The 25,907-nt window shown below is 42.3% G+C and overlaps 1 protein-coding gene across 15 annotated transcripts in view; it reads left to right on the top strand.

The window, feature by feature from the left end:
- Positions 1-25,907, top strand: part of LINGO2 (leucine rich repeat and Ig domain containing 2) — a 2,118,418-nt gene that overhangs the window by 1,764,739 nt on the left and 327,772 nt on the right. For all 15 annotated transcript variants that reach the window (XR_011020638.1, XM_068234694.1, XM_068234712.1 and 12 more), the window contains one exon: positions 866-990. The gene's annotated coding sequence lies outside the window, so the exon portion shown is untranslated. The remainder of the gene's footprint in view (positions 1-865; positions 991-25,907) is intronic.

Genomic DNA, 25,907 nt, shown 5'->3' with positions numbered 1-25,907 from the left:
GCATAAAGTCTTACGCACGATGAGTAGAGCGTAATGAGTTACATGTAATGCATTCTGCTCTACTCATCCTGTGGTAAGACTTTACATACATAATTGTGCTTAATGCAGTTCAGTGAATATACCCCAAGGTAGCTTAAAGGCAAATGACTGTACAGGTTTGGTATGAAATTGGCATAAACATAGATCATTGCTGCATAGGAACAGTCAATGAGATGCAAATAAGTTGATGCAAGACAGTTCCCAACACCCCAGTGTTCTCAGAGGCCTAACAAGTAATCCAGGCTCTGGAATATCTCTGACAATCTGGGAACCATGCTTCTTGGGACGCCTACAGTCCGGTGTACCTAGAACACAAGTATCTGGGTAGATATTTATATGTTTTCTAAAAATAACATAAATGTTGTTTGTTTGTTCATTTGTTGACTACTGACAGCAGAAACAGTTCAACCCTTAACTGACTGCTGTATTACATGAATTCATTATCAACTTCTGAACCCCTTATCCCAATACTGAGGGGCAGATGCCTCTTCCCCCACCTCTGCTTTCCCTTATAAAGGAAAGGGGTTAATAGTAAAATGGAGGCACATACAGAAGCATCTAAAATCCCTCTTTAATAATTAGCCCAATCACAGAACCCGAAAGCCTTGGACCAATCAGAGTATGCACACATTTTTTTATTTATTTATTTTTGCAAGTACAATTCTTAAAGTGTTGGGCTTTTATTTTGGGATGCTTGGATTTTTGGATGCTTAACTAATGGCCATAATGTATTCGGTGAGTGTCTGCCTTGCCATTTCTGATTACTGGAATAAGTAACCCTGTCAATAATAACATCTCCCTTTTTTCTTCCCATTTGACCTTTTAGGGGAGGGATGTGGCGGTCATCTTGGAAGACACAGCTTTAGGATCTTTACTGCTGCACAGAGGGTGAGAAGACAGCAGAGAAGTAAATAAGGAGCAGGGAGGGCCAAAAGGATCTTTCCTAGAGAGGTGAGTAATATCTGTTTTACTTTTGTCATTTTTAAACCCTTACCATGAGTTACGCTTTAGCAGGCTGATATTGTGGGCACTCGACTGCCTACCATGGCAGTCTATTGTGCTATGAAAGGATGAATGGATCGAGTGACTACAGTCTATGCAATTATTACTTCTAGCTTGCTGCAATGGGGGTGGGTGAGTACTACTCTGGGGAATTATACATTAGACAAGACAAGACAAATAACATTTATATCGTGCTTTTCTCCTGGCAAACTCAAAGCGCCAGAGCTGCAGCCACTAGGACGCACTCTATAGTCAGTAGCAGTGTTAGGGAGACTTGCCCAAGGTCTCCTACTGAATAGTGCTGGCTTACTAAACAGGCAGAGCTGAGATTCAAATCATGGTCTTAACCATTACACCATCCAGCCACCATCCAGACATTACTGAAATTAATCCTTAATGCACAACTTTTATTAGAGAAATATGAAGACAGGAGGGGCGTAACAAAAGCTCCCATGATCAACATGATCATGGGGGCCCAGTGGCTCTGGAGACCCACTACTCCTCCCTCTCCCCACCTGTATGCAGAGTAGCACAGGCTGAGGTGTAATATTTACCTGATCTAGCCTTGTGGGTTTCTTCCATGCATTACATCTGCACACTCTCTGCTGCCATTTGCCATCTCCCAATCACATGACCGATGCAAGTCACCTGATCTGGAGTCAGCAAAGAGCGTGTGGCTGCGATGCATGGAAGAGACCCACAGCACTAAAAGTGTGTGTGTGTGCTTTTGTGTGTGTGTGTGTGTGTGTGCGTGCGTGCGTGCGTGCGTGCGTGTGTGCGTGCGTGTGTGTGTGTGTGTGTGTGTGTGTGTGTGGTGTGTGTGTGTGTGTGTGTGTGTGTGTTATGGGGCCTACTGGGATCTAAATTCCTCCCATGGAAATTAGATGTTTCTGTGAAAAGTTACACCTAATTAACATTTAAATTCTCTGTTAGAATAACTTTAGAAAGTATTTCACCTAGAACATACACACACACACACACACACACACATTTATTTTTTTTAATACGATTGAATGCCTCTACATTTATGTTAAGAACACCCATAGATATATGACCCATCAGATTGGATGGCAATACCTTGCTATTATTACTGTACAGTCTATTTTTTCTACAGAATCCAGCTTAGTAGACTATTGTCACAGCAGTCTCAGAAATGTGCCTTTAAATTGCAACTAACTAAATATAGGATTGATTTTTTTTTTTACTGATTTAGAAAATGGCTGTTAGATAACTGATTGACTGGTTGCTGTAGATAATAAGTAAGGGTTTTGTCATAGATTCCTTTGAAATGGCATCCCCAAGCCTTATGTAAAGTTTACATAAGCAGTTTTAGCATGCCTTGAAGTGATATCTGCTGATGTAACATAAGACCTGTATTGGGCCAGCTATTGTAGTTTGCTCTCAGCACAAAGCTAGCTTTTGAAATATGCACCATGGGATTTTGTAAGACTTGAGATTTAAGATTCTATTTATAAAAGAAGAGTAGAGTGTCATCTGGTCTGATCTATTTACTCTAAGCTAGTGATACAAACCTGCATTGTTCAAGGTTACTAGTATTTATGGCTGCAGATTTATGAACTATGAATCGGATTCTTGACAGTTTGTTAAGGCTTTTAGTTACTGTGTTGTGGAAATGTTCTTTTCACCTGTGAAATTAAAAGTCAACTATGGTTAATATTTAGTCAGTGCCTGTGCATATGGATTCTCTCGTTTCTCCCTCAGCCAGCTTAATAACAAGAAAAATCCAGTAATACGGCAGACATTAAAGTGATTTTCCACTGATATGTTATAGGAAAAAAATCCCCTTAACCTCCTTGGCGGTAACCCCGTGTGTGACACGGGGTAAGCCGCCGGAGGGTGCCGCTCAGGCCCTGCTGGGCCGATTTACTTCATTTTTTTTTTGCTGGACGCAGCTAGCACTTTGCTAGCTGCGCCAGCACCCCGATCGCCGCCGCCGCGCGCCCGATCGCCGCTATCCGGTGCGGCGCGCGGCCCCCCCCCCCCCCAGACCCCGAGCGCTGCCTGGCCAATCAGTGCCAGGCAGCGCCGAGGGGTGGATCGGGTCTCCCAATGACGTCCCGACGTCGCTGACGTCGGAGACGTCATTCCGCCCCGTCGCCATGGCGACGGGGGAAGCCCTCCAGGAAATCCCGTTCTTTGAACGGGATTTCCTGATCGCCTATCGCCGGAGGCGATCGGCGGGGCTGGGGGGATGCCGCTGAGCAGCGGCTATCATGTAGCGAGCCCTCGGCTCGCTACATGATTTAAAAAAAAATAATTAAAAAAAAACTGCTGCGCTGCCCCCTGGCGGTATTTTTCATACCGCCAAGGGGGTTAATTCAGATATAAACATAACCAGGGCTTTACACATATTATCCCTATTCCTTGCCTTCGTTTTATCTGCAGAGACAGACACAGCCACATTGCAGCCCTATTGATTTACAGTCTGGCATAATGTACAATTAAAATCTTCCACATGTGCCAGTATAGTTAGTGTACCTGTCTTTACCTCAAAGTAATATTCTCACCTGCAGCTGTCACAATCGGTCATGTAGATAACATTCCTCCTTTGGTTATATTAAAGAGTTTATCATCTCTTTACATCAAAAGGTTATCATAGTCATTGTAGTCAAGTGATAAGACTCCAGGGAAAGTGGAAGCAGACATATTTAATAAACAAATAGTATAAATACAGGTATCCCGTGACACCGCTGGCTATGTCTATAGTGAACCATTGTGTTGCATAACAAACGTCCAACTACTATTCTCGTGTTGTAGCACCCAGAGACCCTTATGAAATTCACTTTTTCACCCAAGTTTTCTCCTAGGAGATAATTTTTAATCCTCTGTTTAAAATAACTTTTCATCACTTTGCAATTGAAAAAATACCAAAAGTAGGTGGGAAAGTACTGTTATAATTATTCAGTGTATTCTCTTGCTTCCTGTTGGCTTAAAAAGTATTTAATTGACAAGGTGTAAAAATATCAATAGCAACTCGGAGAAAACTAAGGAGAAAAAGTGAATTTCATATGGGCCAGAGTGTGACACCTTTTATTCACCCCCCCCCCCCCCTTGTCTTTACATAAAATGGAACAAACTGATGAGCAGTGTATTTTTTCATCAATCATTCTCAGAAACAATCATGAATGATCCTTTTGTGTCTGAAAGTGTGTGTGTAGCCCTAGTAGGGTGTGGTAATTGCAGTCCAGTAGAGGTGATATTTTCTTTATATTTCCACCTACAATTATGCATAGCTGGCTGCACAATTAATTGAAAACATATGTTACTAGCATTGGATTGCAGATTATCTTTTATTGACACCATGACACAATTTCTTTTATCAAAGGTGGGATTTCACTAAGGGTTATAAATGTGTGCCAGGTATGACAATTATTATACATTAGGTAATAATTCAATCACATGTACAGACACTTATATCAAATCGGGTAAAATGGGAACGAGGTGTGCCTGGTAATTTGGGCACTGCCATAGGCTGCAATGCAATATGCGGCCATGGCGGTGCCATGGCTATAGTAAAGCTGACCTTAAACGAATGCTGTAAGGGGGGTGGGGGAAAAAGAGTTTAACTTACCTGGGGCTTATGATGGTCCCCCGCAGAGGTCCTGTGCCTGCGCAGCCGCTCACCGATCCTCTGGTCCCCTCCGCCAGTTCACTTCCTGAATTTGGGACTTTAATGTCGCACACCACTGCTCCTGCGCAACCACGTGACATCAGCAGGAGCGGGTATGCGGCCGCGCAGCATCGGTGAGTGGCTGCGCGGGCACAGGATGTCTGGGGGAGACCATTAGAAGCCCCAGGTAAGTTCTACTCTTTTTTCCCCGACCCCCCTTACAGGTAAATACAACTCTCCCCCGCCCCTTACAGTACTCCTTTAAGCTGGCAACGTAAGTCTGGAGCAGTGCCTTGACCCCTAATGGACGCTCAGGTCTATATTTGATTGCAGTGGTCAGGCAATCGGAAATGGGCTAGTTTGTGCATCAAGTGTCGACTACAGAGGGTGTCTAGTTAGCGGTCTGTGCTCAGTTATAGTAAAACCAAGCTCTGGGGGCGGGAAGGGGGGGGGGGCTTGGTTTACTAGTTGGTGTTAGTTGTAGGTTAGTATTAGGCATAAGTAAGAGGAATTTAGTGTTACGCATAGGTAGCGGAGGTTTAGTGTTAGATATAGGTTAGGGAGGGTGATAGTACAATATCAGTAACATTACTGATATTCTTCTATCGGCATTACCTGGCACCCAAATTCTCCCGCACACTTAAATCTCTATTTGTCAGCATAGGTGGACTACTGTGGGTATGCTGTACATGTACCCCTGAGGAGTGTTTGATGTTGAATACAGGTTTGTTTTTTTTCATATGGCAGTGCCTTGGGTACTAGGCAGTTTGTCAGGCATTGGACACGTTTTCATTGTGTGGCTTGTGCTATTGAGTTAATCGACTGTACACTCATTTAGGAATCTGTTTTTTATTTAACTAGATAAAGCAACAGCAACCTGCAAAGCATAAGTGTGTTGGAGTGCCGTGAGAAATCACCAAGCAGCCAGGAAACCACCATCTTATAATCTATAACCTGGTGATTGCCATGTGTATGCATAGCATACTGCACTCACCTGCACTCATGCTTCTGCAATACACTAGCTGGACTTCTTCTTCAAGCATTAACATTTTTAATAGCAAGTAACATAGTAATCCATTTGAAATGTATGTCACATGATTCTTGAATACCAATTTCTAAAGAGAAATTCTCAGTTCTGGAAATTGAGATATTCCCAGAGCAAAGTTAAGTAGTCATAGCTGCTTAGACAGTCATAGGCAAACGCAGGGGGGATTACAGCTGCCTAGAATCCCCCCTCAGAACAGGGCTGGTGCAGTGTCTGGGGGAGGCAGAAGTTGAGACACCAGAATATCTGCAGGTATTCTGCAGCTCACAGCACCAGACTGATGCCAGCATTATGTGCCGCCCCGTTTCTTTCCCTAATACAGTTGACTTTAGATGGAGCAGCAGCGTGTGTACAGAGCATGGAGCAGCAGTGTGTGTACAGAGCATGGAGCAGCAGGATGTGTACAGAGCATGGAGCAGCAGTGTGTGTACAGAGCATGCAGCAGCAGTGTGTGTGCAGAGCATGGAGCAGCAGTGTGTGTACAGAGCATGGAGCAGCAGTGTGTGTACAGAGCATGGAGCAGCAGTGTGTATACAGAGCATGGAGCAGCAGCGTGTGTAAAGAGCATGGAGCAGCAGCATGTGTACAGAGCATGGAGCAGCAGCGTGTGTACAGAGCATGGAGCAGCAGCGTGTGTACAGAGCATGAAGCAGCAGTGTGTGTACAGAGCATGGAGCAGCAGTGTGTGTGTACAGAGCATGGAGCAGCAGTGCGTGTACAGAGCATGGAGCAGCAGTGCGTGTGCAGAGCATGGAGCAGCAGTGTGTGTACAGAGCATGGAGCAGCAGTGTGTGTGTAGAGCATAGAGCAGCAGTGTGTGTACAAAGCATGGAGCAGCAGTGTGTGTACAGAGCATTGAGCAGCAGTGTGTGTACAGAGCATGGAGCAGCAGTGTGTGTACAGAGCATGGAGCAGCAGCGTGTGTACAGAGCATGGAGCAGCAGCGTGTGTACAGAGCATGGAGCAGCAGCGTGTGTACAGAGCATGGAGCAGCAGTGTGTGTACAGAGCATGGAGCAGCAGCGTGTGTACAGAGCATGGAGCAGCAGCATGTGTACAGAGCATGGAGCAGCAGCGTGTGTACAGAGCATGGAGCAGCAGCGTGTGTACAGAGCATGGAGCAGCAGTGTGTGTACAGAGCATGGAGCAGCAGGTTATGTACAGAGCATGGAGCAGCAGTGTGTGTACAGAGCATGGAGCAGCAGGGTGTGTGCAGAGCATAAAGCAGCAGTGTGCGTGCAGAGCATGGAGCAGCAGTGTGTGAACAGAGCATAGAGCAGCAGTGTGTGTGTAGAGCATAGAGCAGCAGTGTGTGTACAGAGCATGGAGCAGCAGTGTGTGTACAGAGCATGGAGCATCAGTGTGTGTACAGAGCATGGAGCAGCAGTGTGTGTACAGAGCATGGAGCAGCAGTGTGTGTACAGAGCATGGAGCAGCAGTGTGTGTACAGAGCATGGAGCAGCTCTGGGAACTTAACAGTGTCAGGTATGAGCACAGCCCTGTGCTCTGCCGTGTGAATGCTTCAATTCCCCTTCATTAGCAATGTCGGCTGTCTTATCTGTATTCAACTGCCCCTGATCTATCCCGTTGTCGATCGGGAGCAGATTGGACATTTAGGAAATAATTGTCAGATCCTGTTCCATTGTGTGTACCCACAACCAAATTGATTTGTATGATGTCCTATCATATTATTATAATGTATTGTGCGTGGCTGAAGGAGATCTCTCAGGAAACACCCCCTGAAAGTCTTGGATTTCCCCCTGACAGTGTAAGAACCCTTCTTGTTTATGTGAGGAAATAATGCAATTCCTCTTAAGTCTAATCATGTGATCCTCCATGTAATAGAAGTCTACAATGACATAAGGCAGGTAGGGAAGGTGACACCTTAATCTCTGTAATATTAACACAATGGCATAGTGATGTCACCATTCACAAAGCCCTCCAATAGCAATAGACTGTGGCACAGAAAAATCACAGGGCAAGAACAAGGCAAGGAAGCAGTTGCTGGAAGAAGGTCACAGGTATTTTGACAATATAATAGGACACCTTTCAAAATTCTTGATAAGGTTATCTACTTGAGATTCAGATGTTAATTTTCAGAAATACAGGGAGCAATGCTTTACAGGATATTAGTTTACACCTCCTTAATGCATTCTTGTCTTTTTCTCTCTGCAAAATCTGATAATGTCACTTCTAGACTGCAGTAAACCTGGCATGGCTATAACATAGAGACATTTGTTGTTGCGTTTCTGCTTAAAAAAAAAAAAAGTGAGTGTCTCCACTGTAATGTTGAATCTCCAGCCTCAGTATGTACTGAGCCACTCACCTGGAACAAGTATGTAGTGAAAGTCAGCACTCTGGATCTGCATACTTGTTCCACGTGGGTTAAAAAAGGCCAGAGGATTGGCATTACAAACCATCAGCTTGCAATGCTTTAGAAAGCATTGCCATATTTTACTAATGATAAGGGTTCTTTCGATTTAACCTTTTTGTTGAGACCTTAAAGTGTACCTGAAGGAGAAAAATTGCCCCAAATGTGTACTTACCTCTGTGGAGGGAAGCCTTTGGATAGGCTTCCCCCGTTTCCCTCATCTTCACTGATCCACCACTGGGACCCCTGGAACCTCATCAAGAAGTGCTTCATGGAGCGGTGCACCAAGCTGAGCTTCCATCCGTGCTGCACAATCCGACCATGCTTGTTCATGGAAAGGAGTGCAGCTGCAAGCTTCTAGAGGGTCCCAATATCCAGCGGTGGTCTCAACTTTCGAGCTTCCCTTTACCAAGGTAACTATCTTTTTCCCTGAGGATCTCACAGGTTTAGTTTAACAGCTACCTACAGGTTAGATCTAGGAATTATAAGTATTCTAACAAACATTCATTCAACTTCTTACCTAGTTTGTAAGTGTTTCTATGTGTATAATGAATGTTATAGAAAATGCCAAATGGGATGTCTGCATGAATCAATAAGCATCAGGATTTGCCTGGAGCAAAAGGAGTAAAGCTTTCTGCTTTGTGTAGCTACTAAGCAATATGGAAATTTAGATGCATTCTGCTTGCATAAACTACTGCTTGAGAAAGGTTTTAAGTCCAGAGATGGCCACAAATAAAAATGAAATGATCATTTTTAGTAGCTTAAATTAGCAATTCATTTAAACAATTGTATGTTACTGTTATATCTTTTGCTTTAAAAAAAAGATATGTTACAGCTCACATCAGGTTTTCAGGTTTTCAGGCTGAAATTTCCTTTCTTGACTGTAGCCATATGACCACCCTTTATTATAATTAAAAAAATGTGTATACTGTATATATGTATATATATATATTTATATATACATATATATATATATATATATATATATATATATATATATACACACTGGAGAAGCGAGCAAAGAGAGCGAATCTGTATTAAAGTAAAGCTGTGAGACAACAAATTTGAAAATTAGCTTCTCACCTCAGTAGGAAGCCTCTCCAATTCTCCTCCACCCACCACTGTTCTTCTTCTTCATGGTCATGCTCCCACCTGTGTATGAAAGCGGCCATGCAGGTGCAATAACCGCCTGAGCTTGAGTGGCTCCTTGCTACTGTGCAGTCACGGGCATCCTTGCTGCTTGTGCACAGACAGGAGCACGGCCACGCAAATGTGTTCAACAAGCTCTTGTCGTATATGCTCAGAGGGTCTCAGCACTGCATCGGTGGGGAGAAATAGGGTTGGGGACTATGCAGAAGCTTCCCTCTACTGAACTACCTATCTTTTGCCTTTTCTCCTCACAGGTACACTTTACAATTTTGATAGTCCAAAGCTGGCTGTTGTACTTGTTTGCAAGCATGACTTGTGTGCTCCCTTTGGCTGTTGGCTGTTGGACTGTCTAAAAACGTTTATATATTTTATATATGAGCAATTAGCCACCCAATGTAGAAATCCATATTGCTTATTTTCTATACCAATTCCTTTCTAGTAATTAGCAGCAAGCTATCACACTCCCATCTGACAGCTTCTGTTGGGAACAATACAAAATGCCTTGCATGTGCACACACACTAAATAAATGTGAGCTTGTCAAATACAACATATGCCACCTATGAAGTGTACAGACCTGACCTGAAAGGTCTGATTTTTTTTTATTTTTTCCCTGAACAAAAGTAGAAATGAATTCCTCCAATCTGTGCCACCCTAGAAGAAATCAGAACTACCTATTACCTGGATTTCTCCTAACACAGTGACTCATCCCTTGTCACAGGTAAACAAATACAGAGCACACCCGAGTAGAGGGGATGTTGTGAGGGTGTTGAATGTCATTGTCACGATAACACTGGAGAGTATTTAGCAGCTGTATGTTTATATGTCTCTTGGATTTATTTCCCTCAACATATTTGCTTGGAGAAGACGAAAAGGGCTAGGCAAAGCATGCAACTGTTATTTGAAATAAATTGAAAAATACGGGTGCAGTAAAATATACAAATCTTGCAATGATGATCATTCTTTTGACGGACCTAACCTTGCAAGCTTGAGACACAGTTTGCTGTAAAGGTCTGAGCACTGCCTTTGTTTGACACTGACAGATAACCATAAAAACATGTTTACTACCACTGTTTGTGAATGTATTTAGTTGACTTATCGGTAAAATTTTATATGCCATTCACAAATGTGTGAGGAGTGATAAGACTTCCTCTCTATACCTTGTGAAATCCTTTGCTCCTCTACTGTGCAGTATCTACTGCCGTACACAGACCTCCATGGTCTTTTATAACTTGTGATATTCCTAGGATGTTTAATATCCCAGACATGACAACATAAGAATGCGCTCATTTTTGTTCACAAGGTCATCACTTGAATTGAACATAATATAATGCATATGTATGGTATTGTAAATCGTGCTTGATGGTGATGTGTCCGCTTGCAGGCAAAATCTCTTTCTTTTCACATGAAAAGATGTGGGTGATTTCATTGGAACATGGGACATTTTTCATTTTCATAAAAAAAATAAAAAATAAAAAAGACTTTAAATAGTTGTTTAATGATTGTATGCTGGCCCAAAATAGCGTTGCTTTCTTGTTTATGTGGCTTAAATTGACATAGTTATTTTTAATAACCTTTACGTTATCCCTATTCAGTAATGCAGTTATAACGCACTTTTGACAGTGGCATAAAAATAACGGTGTAGCTCACAAGCATAATCAGGTTTCTGATCCAAGGTGTTAATAGGGCCCCCTTCTCCCTTTTGTCATAGCATAAATTAGCATATATAGTGGCAGTGGATACTGGCGTTGGAACGTTGCATGCAATCCTAATCTTGGATCAAAGAAGCTGGCTGTGAATGTGGGTTGATGCTGCCTCCCAGTGAGCTAAAGGATTTTTATTGATGTCATGACCGCTTGACTTGAGCGGGAGAATGTGGGGAGGAGAAACTTCCTTCTGAAACAGTGACTATGGCAGGGGATGGATTTGTCTGATGTCTCAGTCACCGAATGTGTATCAGCTGGGTGGCACTGTCTTAAAAGGAGCCTTGGAATTGAGATGTGTGTGGTTTTATGTATGTCTGTTTTGTTTTGTTTTGTAATGCTTCATTGCCAGTATTAGTGCATGTCAATATTTAAAGCCTATTTCCCTTTGTTTTTTCTTTATCTGCCTCCCCCACCTCCCAATGTATCTAAACCATACACCCACTCCAAATTTTCATACTCATAGTGGAGACTTCAGCTTTAGAGTCACATGGTCAACTATTTAAGTCAAAGACATTGGTAACCACTTCAGTGTTGATTGGTGCTGTCTGGACTCCTGCCTCTGCCCCAAGCATCTCACATGCCAGTGCTACTCCTGCATCATAGCATCCTTCCATCCTCACCTTCTGAATATTGAAGGGTAGGTCATTGTTACACGCCTTCCCTCCAACCGAATGATCAGCTGTGATTTGACGGTGTGAGTGGTATAAGCATCATATCCTCTCATATATAAGGCTGGACTGTTGTGATAACAAAGTGACCTGCCTACAGTTGATGAGTGACACCTGGCCAGGTTTCATAGCATGATGTCACTTTTGGGGGTGCTGGTGAACATAGAGGGGGGTGGAATAGGAATATGGGAGATGAGGTGCCACCTTGTTTTAACATAGGGATAGTAGGCAAAAACTTTTGAAAATGCAGCTTTGCAACGTGCTTGTTTTTTTTCTTTTTCTTTTTTTTTCATTTCCTCTGCTTGTGTGGCTTCTTTTGCATTTCCCCCTCCCGTACTTCCACCACTACCTCGATCGGGCTGTTTGATTGATGACATGACATTCACCTGGATGTGCAAGATAGATTATGAATGCTCCCATATAAAAAAAAAAAAATGTGCCCCAGCAATGTCTTTTTAAACCTCCAAATGTTCACCAAGTATTGCTGCTTTTAAGTGCACCACATAAGCTATTAGTTCCATTCCCATAGACTGGTTAGTTCAACACTGCCAGATTCAATGTGACATATGATCTAGGTTCCATACTACAGTCCAGCACTTTGCAGAGGTGCAATGGACTCTAAGGCATACTATAGTGTACAGAATGTGGTACTGTAGGATAGATTTTCAGTACTGTTGCCTTTTATCTGTTGTACAAAACTAGCATTATGGTTTGAGGCTCCAGGCAAACTATACACTGCTGTATATGTTTTAATCATATATGAGAGTCTACTTGCAGTAAAACCGATTCAACATGTTTCTTTCAGCCCAGGTTTTTCTGTCTTGTCTCTTTCTGCTTAGACAGAAAATAAAATATTAAAAAAGCCTTTAAAAAAGAGAGGTGGGGTGGGGGGTGATATCATTTATGTATGATATATTTCTTTCCACCGAGAATTGTGGATTACTTAGAACAACATCATATTTGTAATTAAATTTCGCCAGGAGTGAATTTCAATGAGATTAGCAAACTATATGTAATCTTGGTTTAAGCTTAATCCTTAGCAGCGTTCAAGCTTGTACAAATGTCAAGCCAAAAAAGTCTTGTTTGGTAACATATGTTAATAAGGATTTTTATCAACTGTGTATACTCGTTCAATCTTCTCATGTCCTGATGGCTTTACATGTTGTGTTTCTTGCTAGTGCTTCAGGAGAAATACCGCTATCACAATGGCTACGTACAAAGCAAGTAACAGATGGATTTTCTCAAAACCCTGTTGTGAGCGTACTTTGTTATTCTGTACTACATACAAGTACAGCATGCACCAAAGGATTAAGTGCCAAATATTGAACATAAAACGGCGTAAGACAAGCCCGCAAACTAGACTCTGGGTTACATCTCACTAGAGATCCCCAGAAGATTGCTACTTAGTACAGATCATCACCATAACGTGGATCATTGCATCACTCTGAATATTGACTTCCTTTCCTGTGATGGACAGCTTCGGCATTAACTCATTCAGGATTTCTATGTATGCTCATTTTATTGCTCAGTTTCTTTTTCGTGCAACGTGGGTCAAAAATTTTATCAAAACAATGTATTTGGGCATCCAGCCTTCACATCCACACCCATGTGGTATTTGTAACTGTAACTTGTTTTAGTTGCCACAATCAGAGCTATTTGTCTGTATGTTGCTCAAACAGGGAGTACACAATGGGAACTGAATGCAACAGACTTCCTGTAGCAATGTATCTTGACTTAGAAACCTCCATAGAGTATAGAACTGCTGCTGCTGGAATAGAGGAAGTAAATTTGGGGTGCAGCTATACACAGCCAGGCTGACATAGGCTGTAAAGGCTTCAGCCTCTGGGTAAGGGTCACTGAGGTCAGGGAGGGCACAGAATTGGCTTCCTCCTCTTAGCTGTAGCCTGTATACCCATGTCCCGACTGCCCGTCTTGCCGCCCCTCACTATGTGTTTCCGTGTGTGAAAAGTGCTGCCGCTGCAGGCGGATTGTCTCTCTGCTTCTCTCTTCCGAGTCTGTCCCAGTAACTGCAGGCTGCTGCCGAACTGGTTGCCATGACGATGATGATGCCACCACCGCCCCTCTCTCCAGCCAGGCATGTGTTTGAGCAGAGAGAGAGAGAGCCATTCAGCACAGCGTGCATCTGGTGAGCCTACGCTGTGTCTGGAGGATCCTGTGTAAGTCCCGTCCCCTTCTTCTGACACTGGCTAGCTGATGGTGTTATCCTGTATGTGTTATCTCTCCCTTGTAAACGTCCCTCTCGGCATCTGCTAGATGTGTAGTGTGGAATCCACTGGCGCCTGCCCCGCAGCCATATTTCATGTTATGAGTGAGTACACTACTTGGATTGATGACTGTGGCTGGTTATAGAAGATGTGCAGGCCAGGCAGCATAATCTGCCACCCACATGTGTGTTTATTATAGGGCCAGGGCAGCAGAATGAGAAGTTTGGAGATATGTGACCAAGGGTTTGATTAATTATCAATAACACAGTAAAACAGCGCGAGTTACCTTATCTTGATACCTTGGGGCATGCTACGTGCGCTAGTGTCAGCGTAGTGTTTGCGTTACTTAGCAACGGCAGATCCATTCCTTTCAATAGCCGCGCGGTAGTGACATATCTATACCACGATACTTCACTAGTGCGGCCACTAATATGTTAAAGTGGCCGTGCTAGTGAAGTATTGCTGTAGAGATATGTCACTACTGCACGTCTATTAAAACGATCGGCCATTGCTAAAAAAAAGCACACTACGCTACCTTTAACACACGAAGCATGCCCCGAGGTATCATAAAATCACCTGCGTAAGAAGAGGTACCTCACGCTCTTTCAGTGCGTTACTAATAATGAATCAAACCCCAAATGAGAGTCTGTACATTTACCAATCAGGCCCTCATAGGCTACTGTGTTTTATGTGTTCTGTACAGTGTCTCAGCAGTATCAGTTTTATGCATAAGGCACCATAAACATTCTTGAAATAAGGGCTTATGATCATGTCAAGCAAAATCAAGTGTCAGTTCAGGTTTTCTCTGGTGTCTACTGACTAAAGGTTCACATACATCTAGTGACTTGGTGGATGAGTAACCATCCAATTATATAATGATCAAATTGGTGCCGCCATGTGCATGCCCGATCAGCTATGCAATCAATTTGCGGCTGATCAGACAGGCTGCAAGATGTCAGGCCATCATGGTCGATCGGGTGTGAGGCGGTAACAGCAAGTGATATCGGGACAAGCAAAGAAATCCCCGACGCTGTCCCCTCTAGTGCATAATTTATTGTTACAGTTAATGGGGGAGGGGGGCACACGGGCAGGTAAGCCTCTGTTGGTGGTGGACCTTGTTCCGGCCCTGCAGCTATATTTCCAATGTTAATTTAGCAGTTTTAGATTATCATAGGCTGTTAAAATTGGGCACAGCACTATAATGGTATTCACTGATTAAATTAACAGTATAGCGATGGTATTGCTGTTTGGATGTAGGGGGTGTTAGGTGTAGGAAGGAGGGAGATTAGTGTTAGGTGTAGGTAGGAGGGAGGCTAGTGCTAGGTGTGGGAAGAAGGGGGGTTAGTGTTAGGTGTAGGTAGGGGGAAAGGTATTTTTGCATGGATGCAGGAAAGGTTAGCGTGAGAATAGGACAACATACGACTACAGTAAAATATTGATAAGGCTATCAATATTCTGCTATACACAACAATTTTAAGCCGATTTACTCTTTGTTTTTTTCCTATTTGCGATTCTGTGTTTTGGGATTTTAAGGTTCTAAATCTTTATGTTTTTTTTTTTTTAAATAAAACATTTTGGAATGCGATTTTTTTTGGTGCATACCAATGAAGTTAATTTACATGAAGTTGTATGTAGTTAAAGTGAACCTAAAGCCGATAAAAAAAAATGAGATTAACTCACCTGGGGCCTCCCTCAGCCCCCTGCAGCCGATCGGTGCCCTCGCAGCTCCGCTCTGATGTCCCAAGACCCGCCGGTGAGCACTTCCGGTTTCGCCGTCACCGGCCGACAGGCATGGGAACGCGAGTGATTGTTCGCGTTCCCAACCTGTATACCTGTATATCGCCCCCTATGCTGCTATTGCGGCCAGGAGGCCGCAATAGCAGCATAGGGGACGATATACAGGCTGGGAACGCGAACAATCACTCGCGTTCCCATGCTTGTCGGCCGGTGACGGCGAGTGACGGCGAAACCGGAAGTGCTCGCCGGCGGGTACTGGGACATCGGAGCGGAGCTGCGAGGGCACCAATCGGCTGCAGGGGGCTGAGGGAGGCCCCAGGTGAGTTAATCTCATTTTTTTTATCGGCTTTAGGTTCACTTTAACTTCAATCGGGAGTGGTGATTCTCAGATCAATATTTGTGAAAACTGAATGGTGTAGAGGATAGATTGCTAATTTCTTGATTTATAGACCCAAGCAATTTTTTTTAGCAATTTTCAATCATTTTTTTTTTCAACTATGGAAAAATTAAACACGTGTTTGATACATCCGTCAGAGTTTGTTAAATGTTACAATCAGTAAAAAAAAATTGATTGTAATTCTCACATCGAAAAGAAATATAAAACGTATTGTATTGTAAGGTTGACCATGCCACATCCGTGCTTCTCCCCCAAATAGTCTCCTCTCTCAAATTACTTATGAGCAGTGCTAAAGCATGTGTCACATTGACAATGGCAATGGTGCTTCCTCTCTAGTGACAAGTGAACTAATATGAATCACCTGAATGGTTCTCCGCTAACTGAAATAGCATCGGTAACAATGGAGGGGTTTACCTCTTCATCTCTTGATGAAACACTACTCACTCTTCCCTCCATGTCGTTAATCACTCCATTTCTTGTCACAGCTGTTGATGTACATGGGCAGCTCCTACTGGCAATATGTCATCAATGTGTACTTGCCTTTGCAATATGTTACCGATGTATATGTGCCATTCCAAATCTCTTTTTTTGCTCCCCATCGACCAATCATATTTAGAATTTAAGATTTCACCTTACATTTTTCAGCGCAGGACTGAATCTGATTGGTTGGTGTTTGCTGATAAAGACACGTCTTAGTGCTGACAGTTGACACATGAAGCCCTTATTCATTCCAGCCAAAACTCATATCTTTTTTTTTATGTTGCTGGCTGACATGAAAGCTGATTGATAGAAAGGTTGATGTGTGCTGACATGGCCCTGACATAAAATCAACCAGCAGCACTCACTGTAGCTAAATTTGGAGAAAAAGGTTTCTTAATTGTCAAGAGCACTTTTTTGTTATTTATGTCTCAATACATTTTTTTCCAAATGAGTGTTCAGTGTTAAGTAGTCCTGATCTTTGCATGAGCTTGAAGTTTTCTTCGAAACATACACTTTATAGCTCTGTTTATGCATTTTGGATCTGTAATAAAAATGAATGGTGGAGGGAATGAGACCAGACATCTGACCTGGATTGTAACCTATGTTTGTCAAGGTGGTGTTTGAACCAGGATAAGAACCTCAAAAAGCTACCCCTTATCCCTGGTCCTACATAAAGCTATGCATGCACTTTTCAAAAGAATTAAATCATTTACTCTTGATTATTTCAGGAGATCTTTTCCTGGATATATGCACTGTATGCATACTGGCTCATATATGCAGAGTAGATATAGCTGATGATAAGTGGTCATCCCTTTGATATATATAGAGTAGATACAGCTGATGAGAAGAAGTGGTCATCCATTCAATATATGGAGAGTAGATGGAGCTGATGAGAAGAAGTGGTCATCCATTCAATGGGCTTGATTCACAAAGCGGTGCAAACTGTTAGGGCCCTTTCACACCAGAGGGATTTTTCGGCGTTTTAACGCCACGGCCGAAGTTGGCGTTTTGCTAGGTAAAAGAAAGTCCATAGACTTTCATTTTACCTTTCACATCTAACTCGGCGTTTTGGAGCGTTGCGTTTCAACGCTCCCAGGAGCTTTTTCAGGGCTGTTTACAGCCGAAGTTGGCTGTTGGCGTTTCAAATGGAAAACGCCAACTTCAGCGTTTTCAAAGCCTTTTCAAAGCGTTTTACAGCTATCTTGTTCACTTATTTTTATAGAAGAAAAAAAAAAGGACGTTTTCATATGGGCTGTAAAACTCTTTCAAAACGCTTTGAAAACGCTCTGAAAACGCTATGTATTGGCGTTAAGCAAAAGGCTGACTTTCAGCCTTTTCTACCGCAGCCTCTAGTGTGAAAGAGCCCTTAGGGCCCTTTCACACCAGAGGGATTTTTCGGCGTTTTAACGCCACGGCTGAAGTTGGCGTTTTGCTAGGTAAAAGAAAGTCCATAGACTTTCATTTTACCTTTCACATCTAACTCGGCGTTTTGGAGCGTTGCGTTTCAACGCTCCCAGGAGCTTTTTCAGGGCTGTTTACAGCCGAAGTTGGCTGTTGGCGTTTCAATGATAGTCAATGGAAAAGGCCAACTTCAGCGTTTTCAAAGCCTTTTCAAAGCGTTTTACAGCTATCTTGTTCACTTATTTTTATAGAAGAAAAAAAAAAAGGACGTTTTCATATGGGCTGTAAAACTCTTTGAAAAAGCTTTGAAAACGCTTTGAAAATGCTATGTATTAGCGTTAAGCAAAAGGCTGACTTTCAGCCTTTTCTACCGCAGCCTCTAGTGTGAAAGAGCCCTTAGCATGCTGGTGAAAAGCCCTTTATCATGCCTAAACTCAGTTTAGGTGTAATAAAAACAAACTCGGGTGAAATTTCCACGCGCAAAGTTTTACGCGCGCAAAGTTTAGTGCGCATAAAGTTTTGTGCGCGTAAAGTTTTGTGCACCCAATAAACCCTATACAACTTTCTGCGCGCACCGGACTTTGCACGCGACTTTTATTCCTGAAAACGGTGCTAACCTACTAGTGCAAAGGATATCACGCCTAAACTACTTTAGGCGTGCTAAGTAGGTTAGCACCACTTTGTGAATCAAGCCCAATATATGGAGAGTATACAGAGCTGAATAAAAGAAGTGGTCATCCATTCAATATATGGAGAGTAGATAGAGTTGATGAGAAGAAGTTGTCATCCCTTTGATATATGGAGAGTAGATAGAGCTGATGAGAAGAAGTGGTCATCCCTTTGATATATGGAGAGTAGATAGAGTTGATGAGAAGAAGTGGTTATCCCTTTAATATATGGAGAGTAGATAGAGCTGATGAGAATAAGTGGTCATCCCTTTGATATATGGAGAGTAGATAGAGCTGATGAGAAGAAGTGGTCATCCCTTTGATATATGGAGAGTAGATAGAGCTGATGAGAAGAAGTGGTCATCCCTTTGATATATGGAGAGTAGATAGAGTTGATGAGAAGAAGTGGTTATCCCTTTGATATATGGAGAGTAGATAGAGTTGATGAGAATAAGTGGTCATCCCTTTGATATATGGAGAGTAGATAGAGCTGATGAGAAGAAGTGGTCATCCCTTTGATATATGGAGAGTAGATAGAGTTGATGAGAAGAAGTGGTTATCCCTTTAATATATGGAGAGTAGATAGAGCTGATGAGAATAAGTGGTCATCCCTTTGATATATGGAGAGTAGATAGGACACACTGTGAACACAACCACGGTCCTGGAACCCCTTCAGGGAAACAAATCCTTGAACTGCCAGTGCTACGCCTCACCCAGGTCACCCACCTGAGGATAAAGTCATGCAAACAGTGAAGAGGCGGCACACAACGGCTTTGCTATTTAAAGCGTATATTGGTGGTGGAGCAACACTACATGTTACGAACCATCGCGGTTCTTCATCACCTGATGAAGAACCGCGATGGTTCGTAACATGTAGTGTTGCTCCACCACCAATATACGCTTTAAATAGCAAAGCCGTTTGTGTGCCGCCTCTTCACTGTTTGCATGGAGAGTAGATAGAGCTGATGAGAAGAAGTGGTCATCCCTTTGATATATGGAGAGTAGATAGAGCTGATGAGAAGAAGTGGTCAGTAGATAGAGCTGATGAGAAGAAGTGGTCATCCATTTAATATATGGAGAGTAAATAGAGCTGATGAGAAGAAGTGGTCATCCCTTTGATATATGGAGAGTAGATAGAGTTGATGAGAAGAAGTGGTCATCCCTTTGATATATGGAGAGTAGATAGAGTTGATGAGAAGAAGTGGTCATTCCTTTGATATATGGAGAGTAGATAGAGTTGATGAGAAGACGTGGTCATCCCTTTGATATATGGAGAGTAGATAGAGCTGATGAGAAGAAGTGGTCATCCCTTTGATATATGCAGAGTAGATAGAGTTGATGAGAAGAAGTGGTCATCCCTTTGATATATGGAGAGTAGATAGAGTTGATGAGAAGACGTGGTCATCCCTTTGATATATGGAGAGTAGATAGAGCTGATGAGAAGAAGTGGTCATCCCTTTGATATATGGAGAGTAGATAGAGTTGATGAGAAGAAGTGGTCATCCCTTTGATATATGGAGAGTAGATAGAGCTGATGAGAAGAAGTGGTCATCCATGGTTTTCCAGCATTCCTGTTCATTGACAAGCAGACAGATGGTGTGCATTGCTGGACACCTGTAGTGTACACACTTTAAAATGGTGCCCCCCAAAAATTACAAATAACATTTCAGGTGATCTATGTGTGTTGAGCCTGGTACACACATTCAATTTTTATTGGCCAATGATTGGCAAATGTTACCACTTCCATGTAGTATGAGAGCTTACTTACACAATCAGTTCAAAATCTGTTGGCCCTCTCATGCTACACGGAGGTGGCAAAATTGGTCGGTGATTGGCTAATCAAAATGCCACATGTGTATGCACCCTAAAGCCTGGTATACACTTTCAATTATGACTGGCCAATCACTGACCAATTTTACCACCTCCATGTAGTATGGGGATCAACTGATGTTGAATACTATGAGTAGATTGCGTAGGTAAACCCTCATACTATATAGAGGTGGTAAAATTGATCACTGATTGGCCAATCATAATTGAAAGTGTGTATCAGGCCTTAGAGTCTTTGGTTTGACCTCAGCAAGGTATCACGCATTCTGTTCCAGTCTCTTACACCCAAGACATCTCACAAGACTCTCCTCTTCTCTGAAATTTTCATCTTTCTTCTCTCTGGCTTTTTATCTGTTATTTTTTGATGTCTTAAACCTTTTAATGTATGTTTTAGCTCACCTATTCACATAACTATATCATGTAAGTTATTCTTCAGATCTTCTTTTTGTTCCCCCTTAAGCATTGTGTGAAGCATTCACCAACATATTAGCTAAGGTTTTCACATTGTTTATCTATTATTTCTGATTCCCATTACTAGTGTGTGATTAGATCCACCCAGTATTTTGCCTTGTCACTGCAGTACATGTTCTGCTACAATTGTATACATTTGTCATTCATGCATATACATGTTTGTACTGTGAACAAACTGTGTTTCTCCTCATGTGACCAACAGCATGTTCTATGGAAACACCATTGCTCATACATTTTCCTGTCCATCACTCTCCTTTGCTGTGTTTTCAGACTGCCTCTTTTCTCCCTCTTACTCCTATCCATCTCACCCTCCCCTCCTCGACTTGCTCCATTCCTTTCTCGATGCTGCATTTGTGGAGACAAAACAGCTGTCAGTACACCTGAAGGAAAATGGCCCAGCCCTGTCCTCACATCCGTCCACAGAGTGTTTATTTGATTTCAAAGCATAGTGACATTTATTTGTTAAAGATACAGTAAGAATTGCAAGGACTGATATAGGAACTAGAAAAAGCCTATTTTGCTCTCTTCATTACCTTCTTGAATTGGTAGCCTTTCTACCTTTATTTACAGGTGTACATTGTGCACGTAATGTAAATGGCAATATATCCTTTGTGTCTCTTTCTTTGTGAATGGGTGGAAAATCACGGTTTTTAAAGCAGTAGGATCAGCCATACTATGCCAGGGAAAAAAGAAAACATATATAAGTAGATAAATACTTGATCTACTTACATAACACATATATTATATTGTCCACGTTTTGATTTCAGTGAATGTTATATAGTAAATTACGAGAATTCTGTTCCTGGTGGGGGCCATGTCATTGCCCACAGTTAAGGCTAACTCATGATGTCATTTCTGCCCTTTACTTTTTTTCTTGTCTCCAATCGCTGAGTCGCCTCAGCCTTGCTTGTAAACACAAGTGAGTAGGGGATTAGGTTTCAGATAAGAAGCTGGCAGGGAAATAATGGGAAGAGGAGGAAAAGATTATAGATAAAAAGAACTCCCAGCATGCAATTCTTTGGCATGACTACTAAAGGGCCAGTGCTCCTTAAGTATGTGATAACTCCAAATCCTAACAGCAGAAAAAGTTTTGAAAGTTTTGAATGCAGGCTTAGCATCTTTATCATTTAATACACTCAGACCAGTTGCCGTTGAAATTTGATTTTTATGCTGACGATACCACTTTAAGAAGCCGTCTTCAGGTCTAGTTGTCACAGGGAAAGCTGATGTTAAGAATATAACTATTCCTAATGTAATGTAATTCTTTTTTCCTACACTTAACTCTAACCTACCTGGCTACCTAATGTAACCCCTTTCCTAATGTCTAATAACCTCCCCTCTATAACACTGTCCCTTTCCTGATACCTCACTGTAACTTCCCTGCTTAACATTATCCCTCTTCCTAATGCCCAGCTGTAACTTCCCTGCGTAACACAATCTCCTTCCTGATGCCTAACTCTAACTCCCTAAACATAACAAATAAAAACCAATCTTACCGCCCCCTCTCATCTAACCCACCTAATATTGGCACCCAATCTGTAACTGCTAAACCCCAGTGGCTAACCTTAACCAATACCAAATGGGTAGCACGGTGGCATAGTGGTTAATGCTCTCGCCTTGCAGCACTGGGTTCCCAGTTCGTATCCCAGCCAGGCTAAGATCTGCAAGGAGTTTGTATGTTCTCCCCGTGTCTGTGTGTGTTTCCTCCGGGCACTCCGGTTTCCTCCCACATCCCAAAAACATACTGATAAGTTAATTGGCTTCCACCTAAAATTGGCCCTAGACTATGATGCATACAGTACACGATACATACCGGTACATAGACATATTACTATGGTAGGGACTAGATTGTGAGCCCCTCTGAGGGACAGTTAGTGACAAGGCAATATAAGAATCAGAATCAGAATGAGTTTATTCGCCAAGCACGACTGGGTCATGCCTGGAATTGGGTTTGGCACCTTACACTTGCTCATAGTAAACACAGAAAGTACAAAATGACAAACATGCAGAGACAAAAAGTGCAGAACAGTCCATACTATATACAAAAACAGGGGTGCAAAATGGGCAATAGAATACAGTAAAGTGATCAGTGACAGTGTCCAGATTCAGCATAGAGTTATGTTCGCTAGTTCAGTCAAGTGAGTTCAGGAGGTTGACAGCAGAGGGGAAAAAGGAGTTACTGTGCCTCGAAGTTTTTGCGTAGATGGCTCGGAACCTGCGGCCTGACGGTAGACGGATAAAAAGGCGGTGACCAGGGTGTGAGGGGTCACCGGCAATCTTCAGTGCTCTGGAGCGTAGCCTGGAGAGATGTAGGCAGTCGAGTAAAGGGGAGTGGTCTCCCAATATACTCTGTACAGCGCTATTTAATATGTTGGCAATATATAAATATATAAATAAATAAAATAAATACTCACCTCCATCTTCAGTGTCCATTGTTTGATGGTTCGGTTACCTTTCTGTAGTGAATGTGTTGCACTCAGCTTTGCTTTCCATGCTGTGAGATGGATATCTTTTCATGTGGCAACTTAAACAAGCTGATTTTGTGGGTACTTATAGTATTAGCCCTGCAGGGTATACTTGAGTGTGGAAAAGAAAGTTGAATATCCCAGTTTAGTAAGTTGTAAAGTGTATCTGAAAACAGATATTAAACTAGTTATAAAGTAGCTGGACTGCATGAAAACATGAACAGAGAATTATGGTAATATAGAGAAGAATTAATTTTCTTGCTCTGTAAGCCAGTTTTTAATAGCCATGACATTGCCCAATGCAAATCTTTCCATGCAGCCAGCAGAGTACAGAGGGGAGGGTGGTGTGACTACTGTGATGACAAAGGCTTGTGCATCCCAGTAGCCAAGTGTGACTGGCAAGCCTGGCACTATGATGAGTTTCATTTGAGATGAACACTGAAGATAGAAGAAATTCCCAGGACATGTATGTTAGATAAGTAGCAGGACCTTTTTTCTACGATGAGCCAGTCCCTCAAGAGATGCCAGTCGCTCGCTATACTAACACCTACTAATGGATGTCTGAAGCATACAGCACTTCTGAATGAAATGCACACTTTTCATTCATTTATAACATTTTAGGCAACATTTTTCTGTCCCAGTGAGCTTAGAAACTGGGAAATGAAACGTATACTGTATAAGGAAACAGTATATGCGTTAATGCTGAAGATGTCAGCCACAAAAATGATACTCAAAAGTATGCAAAGATGATGACTGACTCAGTGCTGCTTTATTTTAAGATAGAAATTGTGATCGGCCTAGAAGCTGTAAAGAGGAACTGTAGTGAAAATAACATTATGAATAAAATTGCTTTTTTTTTTCTATTTTTTAATATTCAGTATTATAGTATTTAGTCAGTGTTTGCCCATTGCAAAATATTTCCTCACCCTGATTTACACAGGATCACAGGTGGGAACATCTTTAGTCAGGTGCAACTCTGCGGAATGTTTGTTTCTAAGAATTCCAAAGACAGTGCAAATAATACCTAATCTCCCAGAATGCTCTGGGAGGAGAATTCCACATGGCTAAACAGCCTAAGCTAAGCATTACTGGGGCCGCATACCAATATACAGCAATATATAGAAATAGGAAGTGCTTCTGATGCTAAAATCTGGCAATTTGTGTATGGATACCTTGGGCTGCCTGCTAACAAACAGCAGTTGTGATTTTGTATAGATTTACACAGTGTGTGTGTGTGTGTGTGTGTGTGTGTGTGTGTGTGTGTGTGTGTGTGTGTGTGTGTGTGTGTGCGCGTGCGTGCGTGCGTGTGTGCATACGTGTGTGTGTGTGTGTGTCTGTGTGTGTCTGTGTATATGTGTCTGTAGTGTGTGAAGATGTCATATGGGATTCTGTTGCACCCTTTAATTATTGACATTCTCCATTTCAGTATTCTGAAGTCATCTTTCCCATCTAAGCAATGGTTAATGCGCCTGCATAAAAGATGGTAAAATGCATACTCGTTTATAGGAGACCGTGGCCGTTGTGTCATCAAGTTACAGATACCGCCTGGCTTAATTTGAAGCTGCGCACACATGCTGACACAAAAATGGATCTAATGTCACACCGCTATTGGACACAGCTTTCACAGGCGTACTTCAGTGTATTTTTCTTCCTGAAAGCCAATTTGTGTAGTAACCAGTACGTCAGCCCCCCTGTAATCATTGCTGTAAAGCTGACATGGTAAAAGAGAAGGCTTCTTTAACCCTCTGCATAGGCACCGCAGCTCATTAGTATGATGTGGCTTTGAAACTGTTCAGTGCTGTTTTCTATCCTTTGTTGCATATTAAATGACTAAACCACTCTTGTAAGTGTAAAGTATATATCCGCCCAATAGATTAACTATAGCCTTCATAGAGCCTGTAAATGCGAGGGGGCAGAAGAGCCCAGGAACCAGGCCTGCAGCAGTCCTGATGCATATTGATTTATTTGTTAGCTGCTGAGGATATGAGTACATACTGTACATGGTATATAAGCAGTTCACATAAATGTAAAATGCGTTACGTGCTGTGTTTCATACAGAGCTTTTACAGTAGCCTGGAGGTGGAAAAGCTTTGTGTTTAGCACTGTTACTTCCGATTTTAATAGTCCAGCTAATTTATATGAAATTAGATAATCAACCAATCAACCAATAGTTCCAGAACAAGGGATTAGTGTTGTTGCTGCTTAATAATACTGCCTTCTGCCTAGCAGACATGGGGGTGTATTCACTAAACTGCGGTAAGTCTAAGGGCTCATTCACACTATGTGCTGCGCTGTCAAGTTTTGATGCAACACACATTGTGTACGACCATACGGCAACATGAAAGTCCATAGACTTTCATGTTACCATTCACACTACAGGTGTGTGTTCCCATGCGTTACGATGTAACACATCTGGGAACATTTTATCGCATGACGCACACGTTTCCAGTGGGTACAACTGCTGACGTCTGCGCTTTAGCGCACCACGACGTGCATTCTGTGCAATGACTGTACAATGGCAACGCATGCATGAAATCGTGTTCGTGCATGTGTTCTGTAGTGGGAATGAGCCCTTACTGCTCAATTCGTAGAGTGTAATGCAACACATTACATTCAGTGCATTATTCT

Source organism: Hyperolius riggenbachi, chromosome 1 (assembly GCF_040937935.1).
Source record: "Hyperolius riggenbachi isolate aHypRig1 chromosome 1, aHypRig1.pri, whole genome shotgun sequence".
NCBI lineage: Eukaryota > Metazoa > Chordata > Amphibia > Anura > Hyperoliidae > Hyperolius > Hyperolius riggenbachi.
Note: the sequence above shows the minus strand (reverse complement) of the source record. Positions and strands in the feature narration are given on the sequence as shown.